General features: G+C 39.7%; 1 long non-coding RNA gene across 1 annotated transcript; it reads left to right on the top strand.

Annotated features, from left to right (window-relative positions):
* The first annotated feature begins 549 nt into the window (after positions 1–549).
* Positions 550–3,001, top strand: LOC145555160 (uncharacterized). The gene is made up of 2 exons (XR_014091255.1): positions 550–2,426; positions 2,499–3,001. It is a non-coding gene; the product is annotated as an uncharacterized LOC145555160 (long non-coding RNA).
* Positions 3,002–12,816: the final 9,815 nt, after the last annotated feature.

Genomic DNA, 12,816 nt, shown 5'->3' with positions numbered 1-12,816 from the left:
TTTTTCAACCATTATAGCTCCACTGTTGAAAATGAGGCTCTAACATTCACAAATGACATTGAAATAAAATCCAGTCCAACATCTGGTTTGATTCCTCTGGAACCTGCTGGAGGAAAAACATCCCAACATCAGAAGATGAGCTTTAACATATCAGAGCTTTGTGGTTCCTCCTGTCAGTATGAGAGTCAGGGTGAGGAGGCGCCATGTTAGGAAGAGAAGTGGAAGCTGCAGGATCTTCAGAACAAACAGGTCATGATGCTGGGCTACTGATTATCCCTCTGTCTGGACACAGGATCAATAGAACCAGTTTAAAATATAAAATGAATGGTTATAAACCAGACATGGAAAACTGGGATGCACTCCCTGCATTTTATAGCAATTTTGTAGCAGTTCAAGAGCTACCAGCTTTTATCGCTTTGCAAAAAAATTCATCAGCACAGAAACTCCAAAGCACACACATACATATATATATATATATATATATATATATATATATATATATATATATATATATATATATATATATATATATTTGTTTTTTTTGTTTGTTTGTCATAGTACCCCCAAGAATGTAAAACTACTTTCACCCCTGGCTATAACTTACAGACCCTCCTCTGGTAAGCATGTGGTTGATGTCATGATTTGCGGAGGTGGAGTGGTGAGGGAAGACGCAGGCAGACCCAGGTTGAAGTGATGAAGATGAAGATTTAATGAAATAAACCATAAACCGGAACAGGCAGCAAGACTTTACACGACAAGGATCCGACAAGAGACAGAGGCAACTGGTGGGTTTAAATACACAGGGAGGGTAATCAGGGAATGAGACACAGTTGGGAACAATCAACAGGGAAGACACAGAGACTCACAGGGGAAACAGACAAACACAGAAAAACCTCAAAATAAATACACAGAAAACACAGATCACAACAGTTCATAAAGAGCTATACAGGTGATGGCCTTTAATTGATTGCATATGTCCAAGCTCCTCACTAAACTGTGGAGGACATTAAACACACTTACCATCAGACCACAGACCAAATGACCACAGAAATAACAACCTGTGATGGTTGTTCACATGGTTGCACAGGTCATTTCCAAAAAACGACTTTTGAGCTCTATAGACTGACACCTTCAGAGGTATTTCTCCTCTGTCAAGCTGGTGTCAGTTCCATATTCTCTCCTGCTCACTGCCCTCATTCCACCCTGACAATCACTCAAACATTTCACACACACCCCTTCAGAATTGTCACCTGAGCTCGAACAAACACTCACAAACAGAGAATAGAAATTGAGGTTGGATGTCGTGTCAAAGAATGAATCTGTTACCGTTGTTTTGTAGAACTGACAAACTTTCAAGCAACACATTTGTCCATAAACAGGCACACATCCTCAGCCACAGACCTTATAGAGTGATGAAACTACTGACTTGGGTAAATACTAGAGGTGTGCCGATCGATCGGTCACCTATCATAATCGGCCGATTTTCGTGAAAAAGTGCATGATCGGTGATCACTGGCTCTTGTTGCCGATACCGATCACCTGCATCTCACTTCACAGCCTGCCTGTGCAGCTGGTCTCCTCTTTCCTTCACACTGCGCAAATGCGCAGCAACAAATCCTAAGTGATGTGGAACTATAACGCACTGAGTGAATGGGGACGTTTGCGTGTTGCGGTGGAAAATTGAAGCAGGTCAAAATGCATCAACACAACGGAGCTAATACAACATAAAAACAATGCCATACTTGACATATGGAGGATCAGATAGCAGGTAAAGCAGCGCACAGCTACAAACACTCACCCGGATTAGCATGACGGTCAGAAAGCTAAACAAATAACCCGCAAAATTATTTAAGTCTTCGAGCTGCGATGTTAGACGCTGGTTCTGTTCTCGCTGTTGAACTGCTGCTACGCGCTACAGGTAGTAATATTTCACAGACGGAGCGCCGCTTCTGCTCCACCTGGTAGTGACTCTCACACTGAACCTCTGCTTAAAGCTGCAGCATCTAACCTAAAAAAATACATTTTACATACGTATTAAAACTTTTGCTGTCCGAACATGAGATAGATAATCTCTAAAAAATAATCGATCTCCTCCCTGCTTTGCATAATTACTCCGCTCAGTCAGAAACAGCCACTCAGAACTAGCAGTAATCAGCTAGCCACCATTCTATCAGGAAGTTTTCATTCAGTAACTCTGGATTGTTTATTATTATTTAGTTCCTTAGTTTTGTTTTCTTTAGTTTTATTTTTATTTTCACTTATCACTGGAACCATTACTACTCGTGACATCCACTAGATGTCACCCACGTTCTACCCCTGGGAAGTGACGAGGTTCAACCCGGGTGCACACTTGTTTAGAGGGCGTGGATCTTTGATATAAGCAGCAGCTCCACTCCTTCTCATCGCCTGAGTGTTAGCTCACCTTGGTAACTATTGTTCCAGAGAAAAGGCCCTCTATGATCTACCCTGTTCTAATTACTAATTGTCTTCCTCGCCAGATGATCCTGTTGTCCCCTCGTTGTTCCCGAGTGACCAGTCCTTCCCGAGTGTGTCGAGTGAGTCTGTCTCCCCGCTGACGGGAGATCCTACCCCCTGTTCCTTCTCTGACGCTACCGGTGTTTCCAGTCGGACGCCACCCTTCGTGTGCTTGCCCTTTCCCCGACGTCGACCCACCTCCAGCGGATTCCCCTTCGGGTCGCTAACGGACCTAGCGGTTCTAGCCCGAACCCAGCTGGAGGCGAAGAACAGGACCCAATTGGACCCCGCTCGTTCTGCTCTCTACCAGCCTGTCCGCCCTCCACCGAAGCCTTCTCACCGGTACTCTGTTCACAACTACTACATCACACCAAGTAAGAGACTAGTCGTTCCCGTTCCTGAAACTCTCTCACCATCCCATGCTAACCGTTGTTTCTTGCCGGCAGTAGACGACCTGGTCATCCGTTCCTGAACCGACTTCTATCCCCTCTTCCCTGGGCTCAATAAACTTATTATTGTACACTTACCGGAGTTTCTGATTGTGTTCTTGCATGTGGGTTAGTAAACTAACTACCGACATGACAGAAATGTATGTCTTTCCCAGTAATAAGCCATGGGTGTCTAAATCTAATAAATTACGTAGGAACTTAAGCTTGCTAAGACAAAATACAAAACCTGCTAGTCTCTGAAAACTCACACCCTCCATAAGAAAATGTGAATCCCATTATGGGATCGCAGCCCAAGAAAAGCCCTACACCCAGTGACAAAAAGGCAGATTTAGAAGCTGCTAATGAAATGAATCTTTCTTATAGTTGTTTTAGAAATGAACTGTTTGGAGACTGGAATGTTCCTCCTGCAAAGACGGCCACCTTCACTGGCACAATAAACTCCTTCAGAGAACTAAAGAGGGAAAGAATCCTGGACCCTGGGCTCTTTCCTCACTCATTATGAAATCTTTTGAAATGATAAAACTTGAGACTTTGAGAGCAAATAAAAGTTTGAACTGCTGACAACTTGCTGTTAGAGCAGGTAGGGGCATTGATGTCCAAGCCCTTCAGGTGGTCTTGGATCATATGGATGAGATAATACACTGCATTTGTTTGCTTTTTACTGACTTTCTTAGCTTTCAGTTGTGTACAAGCCCATATTTTAGCAACCCATGTTTTGAACAGTCAACACATTAATTGGCATTTAGTTTGTTGGCTTGTTAGGTTTTTTTAACAAAAAGACCCCACGTGTGAAATTAACAGTTTTATCTACTTCCACTGGCAATCTTCAAGGCTGCCAGAGGCTGATGAATCCCATTGCTGAAATATGGACAAATACATCATAAAGTTTGTTGATGACCATGTAATTGTATTCCTGCTTGACAACCAGGTAACTATGCTTCTGTGGTGAAGGAACTTATTGGCTGGTCTCAGGGCTCATTTCTAGACATAAACGTCTCTAAAACCAAAGAAATATTTGGTTTTAGAAAGAATTCCCCACCATGACCTCCGGTTTTTATCCATGCATAGAGTGTTGAGGTTGAACAGGCAAAGTGACCCATAATGCAAAGTTCCTGGTTTATTGCTTGCCTATGATCTGAATGGGGTTGTAATCTGACCACCGGAACAGGTCACCCATGTTCTATTTTCTCCATGTGTGGATAATGGCTCTCATTGTAGGTCGTTGACATCCCAAATCCACAGAAATGATTGTGTAACCATATCCAGGTTGATTGCTGTCAATACCTTTTCACAGGATTAGAACATGATGTTGTGCTTTTTGAGTTATTTTCTCTACCAGAAATGACAATATTGACCAAGGCCTGTGCCAGTTCCTATAACTTTTTTCCCCATTACTAAAATGGAATTATCAAATGAAAATTGCTTCTTGTAAATTCTCCTGTGCTATTTGACCAGTATGGATATTTGTGTGATGATGAAAAAGTTAAGTAGGCAAAAAAAAGGAAAAATACCCCTAAAACACAGATGTAAGAGATTGTGCCACAGATTATCTGAATCCATCTTTAACCTACTCCAACTGCTGGACTGAATTTTCCATTCAGGAGCTTTTAATACTTGTGTTTCTTTTCCTTCTCTTCCCTGTTTGGGGCTCTCGTCCCCAAACCGCCTTCTGTTTGTCGTCTTGCAGCTGATGCAACACTTAAAAGTGTGATGACTGGCTTTTGTACTTGGCTTTCCAGGGCAGGGAAATGCATCTTCTAAGAATCAAAGTGTAATACAAGGTGCGGAACAAATTACCCAGAGAGACCCATCACCGCTGGCAACATGTTCAGAGCTGCATTCCATAATTCCTGGAAAGTGATACAAAAAGCACCAAACACCAAGTTTTGCTGGCCCATGATGAATAATATGAAAAAGAAAGAATAATGCAGTTCAAATAATTATAGATAATGTACCAGAGTGCCTTGTCTGTAATTACTATAATTTAAAGGACAAAGATGGATAAGTAAATTGAAAGCACAGTCACCGTCACCCTCAGAGTGTTGAGGAATCTGTTGTAAATTGGACTATGGATCTTTGTTGACTTTAAGATTATGATACTAAGCTCACAGTTCTTTATGTAATGTAATAAAAAGAGAATTACATTTCTTCGTGTCTTAAAAAGTGGCAATGGAGACATTTGGACTGGTGTTTGGATTTACAAAGGGGAACCAAATGTCTACCGTCATGTGCAATACAGTAGATATTTGTCTACTGAAATCATTTATTAAAAGTGTCTTTCATCTTGTCCAATGATGTTCATAGTGAAACAGAGGATTCTTCATTCCCTGTTCTGCTCTTTCAGACCCGGTCTGTGTTCTGACCATAATGTCTTTTCACAGCACACAGGGTACGGATAACTGGTGCCTATCCCACTGAATGACAGACACCATGGACAGGTCACGGGACAGACTCTACTCTGACTGTAGATACTAGCTGCATTTCCATTAACCATAATATTGCGCATGGGCTGCACAGTGGCACAGTTGGTAGAGCTGTTTCCTTGCAGCAAGAAGGTTCTGGGTTCGATTCCCAGCCCCGGTCTTTCTGCATGGAGTTTGCATGTTCCCTGTGTATGGTGGGTTTTCTCTGGGTACTCTGGTTTCCTCCCACAGTCCAAAAACATGACTGTCAGGTTAAGTGGCCTCTCCAAATTGTCCCTAGGTGTGAGTGTGTGTGTGCATGGTTGTCTGTCTCTGTGTTGCCCTGCAACAGACTGGCAACCTGACCAGGGTGACCCCGCCTCTCGCCCAGCACCCCTCCTGATCCCACTAAGGGACAAGGATGTAAGAAAATGGATGGACAATATTGTGCATTTTGAAAGAGCAACAATAAATTTGCTTAATGGAAACACACCAATTTTGAAAAATCTCACATTTTCTGCTTGTGACAATAGAGAGAAAACATTTTTGTTGCTCCAGCTAGAGTCATTGTACTGTGTGTACATTGTGTCTTTCCCACTTCGCTCTACGAAGGAGAGGACCGGCAGCAAGGTTCAACACTTTTCTTCCATTAACACACTGAAGACAGTTCTCTTTGTCCACAGGTTTAATAATGTAGAAAGTGTGAAACTAAAATAAAATACAACAAAAATACAATTACAACATGTACTATTTTTGTTACAGTAAAATATAGTGAAAGAACTAAACATAAGTAGATAATAAACAGTATACATACAGACGATACCACGAAAGACGAAGGATGGAGGCAGATGCACGTGGATTACAGTCAGTCATCAAGCGCCATGTAAACATCCATTGATTTCTACTTCCTGTGACGTCACTGTTCTGGCTATTTACAAAATCACCTGCTGGGGGTGCTAAAGTAACACAACAACACTAACAGCACAGTCATTATGTTTTATTTGCAAGATAATTTGTGGATTATATGTTTTATTTATCTTTTCTAGCTTACAACTCACTTGCTATTGAAGGTTTTTTTTAATGTTTTATGTTGCTCCCATTTCTTGTTGTACTCCTTGTTGCACTCCTGTCCCTCTGACTAGCCATAACAGAGGTTAGTCTTTGTCTCTTTGGCTCAGTCCAAACACCAGTCTTGTAATTGAATAATTTATTAGACAGTTAATCAACAATGTGTTACTCGGGTAGGCATGAAGAAAAAACAAATAGGGAAAACAACTGGAGCAAGACAATACGTGTAAGGAAGATTTAAGGGAAGGAGAATTCAGATGTAGGTGAGTGTAAGGAGAAAAAATTGATTTAGGGTATAAGAATTGATTGTAAAAGGAAAGGAAAGAACAAATGAGTACAGAACAGCAATAAAGGGAATTAATAACTGGGCAAGTAATAAAAAAAACCCAAACAAAGGAAGTTGACTGTGCCATTGGTCTACTGAGTTCAAACAGAAAGATACAAGGACCACAGAAAACTTTTAGCTAAACAAATGTAAGAGTAACTGTTGTTTTGTTGTTTCTGTTCAAATACTTGTCCCTGAACAAAACCAAAATCCATTGTCTTTATGTCAGATTAAAATGTAAATGAATGTTTGGAACTCTGAAGTGCTGAAGTGTAAGATAGAATGTTATTTTACACTTTTTTCATATATATATATATATATATATATATATATATATATATATATATATATATATATATAGGGTTAGGGTTCAATGGGTCCAGCCATTGAAATCCTACCAATGGCTGGAGAAAGCTGGACTCAAGGACAACACAGAGGCTCTCATCCTGGCTGCACAGGAACAGGCCCTAAACACCAGAGCAATAGAGGCTCAGATCTACCACACCAGACAAGACCCAAGGTGTAGGTTGTGCAAGGAGGCCCCTGAGTCAGTCCAGCACATAATAGCAGGGTGCAAGATGCTGGCAGGGAAAGCGTACATGGAACGACATAACCAAGTGGCGGGCATAGTGTACAGGAACATCTGTGCAGAATATGGACTGGGACTTGTCCTGTGGGACTTCCAGATCCAGACAGACAAGATGGTGATGGAGAACCAACCGGACATTGTGGTGGTGGATAAACAACAGAGGAAAGCCGTTGTGGTGGATGTAGCAATACCAAGTGACTACAACATCAGGAAAAAGGAGAAACTGGAGAAATACCAGGGCCTCAGGGAGGAACTGGAAAAGACCTGGAAGGTGAAGACCACAGTGGTGCCTGTGGTCATCGGGGCCCTCGGGGCAGTCACCCCCAAACTGGAGCAGTGGCTAAAACAGGAACAACATCAGACATCTCAGTCCAGAAATGTGCAGTTCTAGGAACAGCCAAGATACTGCGCAGAACCCTCAAGCTCCCAGGCCTCTGGTAGAGGACCTGAGCTCAGAGGATGAAAGAGACCACCCACGGAGGGTGAGAAGAGAATTTATATATATATATATATATATATATATATATATATATATATATATATATATATATATATATATATATATATATATATACCCCTCATTTATATATATAAAAAATGAGGGGTAAATTTATCTGAAAAAAAAAACAAACTAAGAAATTTGCTAGAGAAAACTCAGAAGTTTTTTGATCAATCTGAGCTGTGAGAATCCTTGTTAAATGGCATTTTAACTAAAACTCTGAGGTGTGAAACATTTAACTGAAGTCCTACAAGGGGTGCAGGTTTTAATTGTTTTTTTTTCTCTTTTTCTTTAAAAAAAAATATTTGTCTTTCTAATTGTTTATTCACTGTCACATGCTGTTTTTATTTTAATTATGTAAAGCACTTTGAAATGCCTTGCTGCTGAAATGTGCTATACAAATAACATTTGATTGATTGATTGAATCTTTTTTTCAATTTTTTAAGAAAAAACCTTTACATTTCTAAGCTTCAAAAGTCAATTTTTTTTTTATTTTGAAACTCAGAAAATTTCCAAAAGTCTAAAATCTCCAGCCTGACAACTAAAACCAGTGGCAGTCATCGTCGGCAAGCAGCTTTCTGCACGTGGCATCACATCGCCACATGTCTATATCTTAATGTGCATTAATGTGCACAGTGGAAACCGCAGTACCCGTGTAAAAGCTAATATGTACAAAGATGTACAGTGGCCAAACTAAGAGGAGTGGAGAAAGGAAACGGTCAGCAGTAAAACAAAGAACAAAACTAAACAAAAAAAACAATAGCTCTCCTAGATTAGTGGATTTGAAAACATGGCTGTAGTGCCACATGCCATTGTGGCCAGTTATTTTGACTTCCCAAACTGCATTTTCTTTAAGATGCATTAGAAATACTGCATGGAAAATGTTCACTGCAGGCAAATTCTCCATGAATAACTTACAATCTCAACAGTCAGCCTCAGCTCAGTTTAAAACAAAGGAATTCCAGTCAGCTAATCCTTTTTCATTAAAAAAGACAAACAGTGCATCCAGAAAACAATAATATCTGTATATATTATTAAGCGTTTCATTCTCTCCATATTTCTCCCTAACATTTCCTGCAGTGTCTCTACGTCTGTCCTTTACTGTGGTACCCGTCTCTCCTTCCTGCATTTCCCTGTTTGGCTCTGTCTTGCCTCTCAGCCTTCCCTCAGGCATAACATGTAGTTTTCACTCCATCCATACTTTGGGAGAAAGAAGAGAGGGGAAAGATAAGAAGTGGTGAATTTGGAGGCTTGAGTCTTGCCTAGCAAGCTGTACAGAGATGGGGAGGAGGGCTGAGGCCAGCACAGGAGGAGACCTTGCACTCATCTTTATCTGGGCATTGATGAATGACTGCCTAATGACTTGAGATTATCTGGTTGAGAGGTCATGTTAATTAAAAAAAGGGAAAAACTTCACGGTGAGAGAAGATGTGGGATGCTACATGAGAGATGAATGTCTCCTCTTCCTGGGAAATAAAACTTTCCAGCTGTTGTGGGAAGATCTTTAAAATGCTGATAATTAATCAGATGGACTGCACAGCAGGCTGCAGCCCAGTTGTCTTTCACTGCAGCAGCACTGAGTGGCAGCAGAAACTTTGATTATCAGACCCGGTAATCATACGCTAAAAATTCTTCAGGGAGATTAGTTCATAAAAATAGTAAACTGATCTTAGTGCATTATCTTACACACTATTTCTATCACACCATTAGATACAAAGGACTTGTTTTAATAATTTAAGCAGATAAGAGTTTCAGAGTCTTAATTTTAGAGAAAATAAAAAAAAAAATTGATGTTCCTACTGAAATAACATAAATGCTTGGGTTTAAAAAAAAAGTAAATTCAAATAAAGCTATCTAAAATAAAAGTTCATATATATATATATATATATATTGCACAAAATATTTATTTCTAGGATGAATTGTTTCATGTACGTGTAAGGACATTTTCTTTTCGGTTGAAATGGAGCATCAACAGGCATTTCCTTTATGATTTTACATTTTTGTCAATTAACTTTACAAGAACTTCAGTTGAATAAAATATTGTAAAATTAGTTAAAGATTTGTTCTGTCATTGATTAAAAACATTAATCACACTATGGATGTGATTAATCACGATTAATCATTATGCCTAACTTTGTAAGCATGAAATATGATAATGGACGTAGCAGGAATGGATTCCTGGGTAAGTCCCGCCTTCTGCTGCTTTCCAGCCAATTAAAATGTAAGCAATTATCTGTTGTTTTTCATAGCAGAAAACAGGTAATGTAGTCTCACAGTACTCAACAAAAACTAAGAGAAATTCACTCCACTGCACACAAACATGTTCAGAGGACAACAGAATAATATAATATATAACAGATCATATAATATATAATATTATATTTTAAATTTCTTGGTTGCCACACCCCCTTCTGGTGATGTCCTAGGCAGCTGCCCATATCAAAAACTTCCACTCTATGAATGTTTCAAAAAACTGTTTAGGAATATGTTTTATTGTCTCAAACCAATCATGTATGACAGATTCTCAGTTTTCCGTGCTTTTATTTTATTCAGGAAGGTTTAAAGGAAATCATTTTGTTTTAATAACTGCTAATTTAGAAATGTCCATCTCCATTCATTTCATATGGAACTTGTGAATATGACTGCAATGTCTGGCTTTAATCTGGTGCAGAATTATGGTGCATATTTCACGTCAATGACGTGAAAGTTGAATAAAAAGTTACATGACCGTTCAAACCGTAGACACTGTGAAATCTATTAGATGTGTATAAGATTTAGAGCCACAGGAAGACAGATCAGATTTTTTGGGGGCTGGAAAGATCAGAATTGAAAAAGTTGGATGTAGGTCACAGAAGTGGGCAGAAAATTTGGATTTAGGTTGCATTTCCCTGCTGTGTAGCCTTAGATATATACGTTGAAAATACTAACATGTTGCAAAACCAGAACAATGTATCCTCCTTACGACCCCACCTGCAATACGGCATAGACTAGTCCAGGTGTTTGGAATGTCAGACCAGAAGTACAGGGGTTGCTACTGAGCTGCTGTGTGGTTTTTACAGGCCTGATGGGGAATACTTTCAATTTGTAATGAGTTTGTGTGTTTCATCCACTCCTTTCATGAAGCAAAACTGATGCAACAATAGTCCAGCATGCCCAGCCATGACTTACTGATGATGAAAAGCCTCGGCCCCCTCTTTCTTTCTATTAACAGCATTTATCTTTTCTGACTCTCCCTCTCTCCACTACGCTCCTCTCCTGTTTTTACACGTGCTGATTTCATTTATCCCTCTTCTCTCCCACCTCCCTCTGTGATGATAGTTTCCCTGTGGTAAAGTATTGTCAGACTTTGATCAAAAACCTGCAGCTCTTATTCACTCTGCTTTTCTCAGACTTTCTCTGCGGTTGCACTAATGCTCTGTGGACTTAATGACTACTGTGGGCCATGTCTGATTGAGCGCCACGCAACCTGCTCAGTCTGTCAGAGACGATTGATCACGCACCAATTCTGCGTGGAAAGGTGATGCAAGAGCAAAATGCTGACTCTGTGCTTTGAGGATGAGCGAGGTAACAATTAGTGCTCGTTTATTGTGTTAATGGGAGATGATGTAGCAGTTTATCATCACTCTCTCTAACCAGCTACTCACTTCGTTTAGCGTCTAATATTTTCACAAAGGTTTCTATATCTCTTCTCTACAAGTAATGTTTATTCACTGTATAGTAGGTTGTCTAGTGGTTCAACCAAGTGAATTATTTGACAGCACCAGTGCAAGCCTATTTCACTGTATTTTTACACACAGTAATATATATATATATATATATTTTTTTTTTTTTTTTTTTTTCAGGCTTATAGTATATATAGGATTATAGTCTACCTATTCTCAGAACATTGCAAGTTTTCAGATTTCATCAAAAAAATGTCCTGGTTATTTATTTGGTGAAAATTTTCTCTTTTTATTTTTTATTTGAACTTACTCAACACACGGGGACACAGGAAACCACAACATCACAAAGAATAAAACTGGAACTCCCCATACTTGATTCTTCAAACAAAGATGCTAAGCTTATTGATGCCCAGGATGAGAATGAAGTATATTAAGTAAAACCTCCCAGGTTATTGAAAGAGTGGGAACAAACATACTGATATGGATGATGCATAACTGACCACAAAAGGAAAAAGTTTAATCATATCATAAAAACACGGCTGCACTTGATGCTATATGAAAGTATGTTTAAGATTAGTTATCTATGCGGCGGTTGTGCAAATAACACCAATAGGAGCAACTAGAACCTTTCCACTTTTTTCCGTGGAAGGTGACGACAATTTATTCAAGGAAAATCCATCTAAGCTCAGATTTTTTCATAGCATGTATCTAAACTATTCTGAAGAAAATGTAGCTTGAGAGACAGGAACAAACCAAGCACAATGCTGCTTGGCACTAGATTAGCTTTGCCGCAGTAGTTAGCTCAATTTAACTGTTAGCAAAATGCTGGCTCTATTTAAACCAAATTAGATAAAATTACCTTAAAACAGCTTGAAGAGAGTTAACAGTGGAAACCTGCCAACTTATGACACAGAAAAAACGTGCCAAAATGCTTAGTTGGACCTAGCAATGCCTTAGAGGCAGATCCTGATCGGATCTGCTGTTTTCAACCTTCCAAGCTTCAGCCTCACTCAGCTCCTTCAGACTAACCAGAAACAATTAGCAAACACGTAGTGGAACTGTGAATTAGCTGAGTTCATTGTAAGAGATACTTCTCACTGCAACACTGGCAAACATATTGTTAAAGGGTTAACAAAGGAGCTTGTTGTGATGACTTTCTGAAGGCAGTGTCCGAACAAGTTTTTAAAGAGACAAGAGTCCCAATTTCATTTCAAGATGGATGGATGGATGGATGGATGGATGGATGGATGGATGGATGGATGGATGGATGGATGGATGGATGGATGGATGGATGGATGGATGGATGGATGGATGGATGGATGGATGGATGGATGGATGGATGGATGG

Source organism: Poecilia reticulata, chromosome 15 (genome assembly GCF_904066995.2).
Source record: "Poecilia reticulata chromosome 15, P_reticulata-male-v2, whole genome shotgun sequence".
NCBI classification, from domain to species: Eukaryota; Metazoa; Chordata; class Actinopteri; order Cyprinodontiformes; family Poeciliidae; genus Poecilia; species Poecilia reticulata.
Note: the sequence above shows the minus strand (reverse complement) of the source record. Positions and strands in the feature narration are given on the sequence as shown.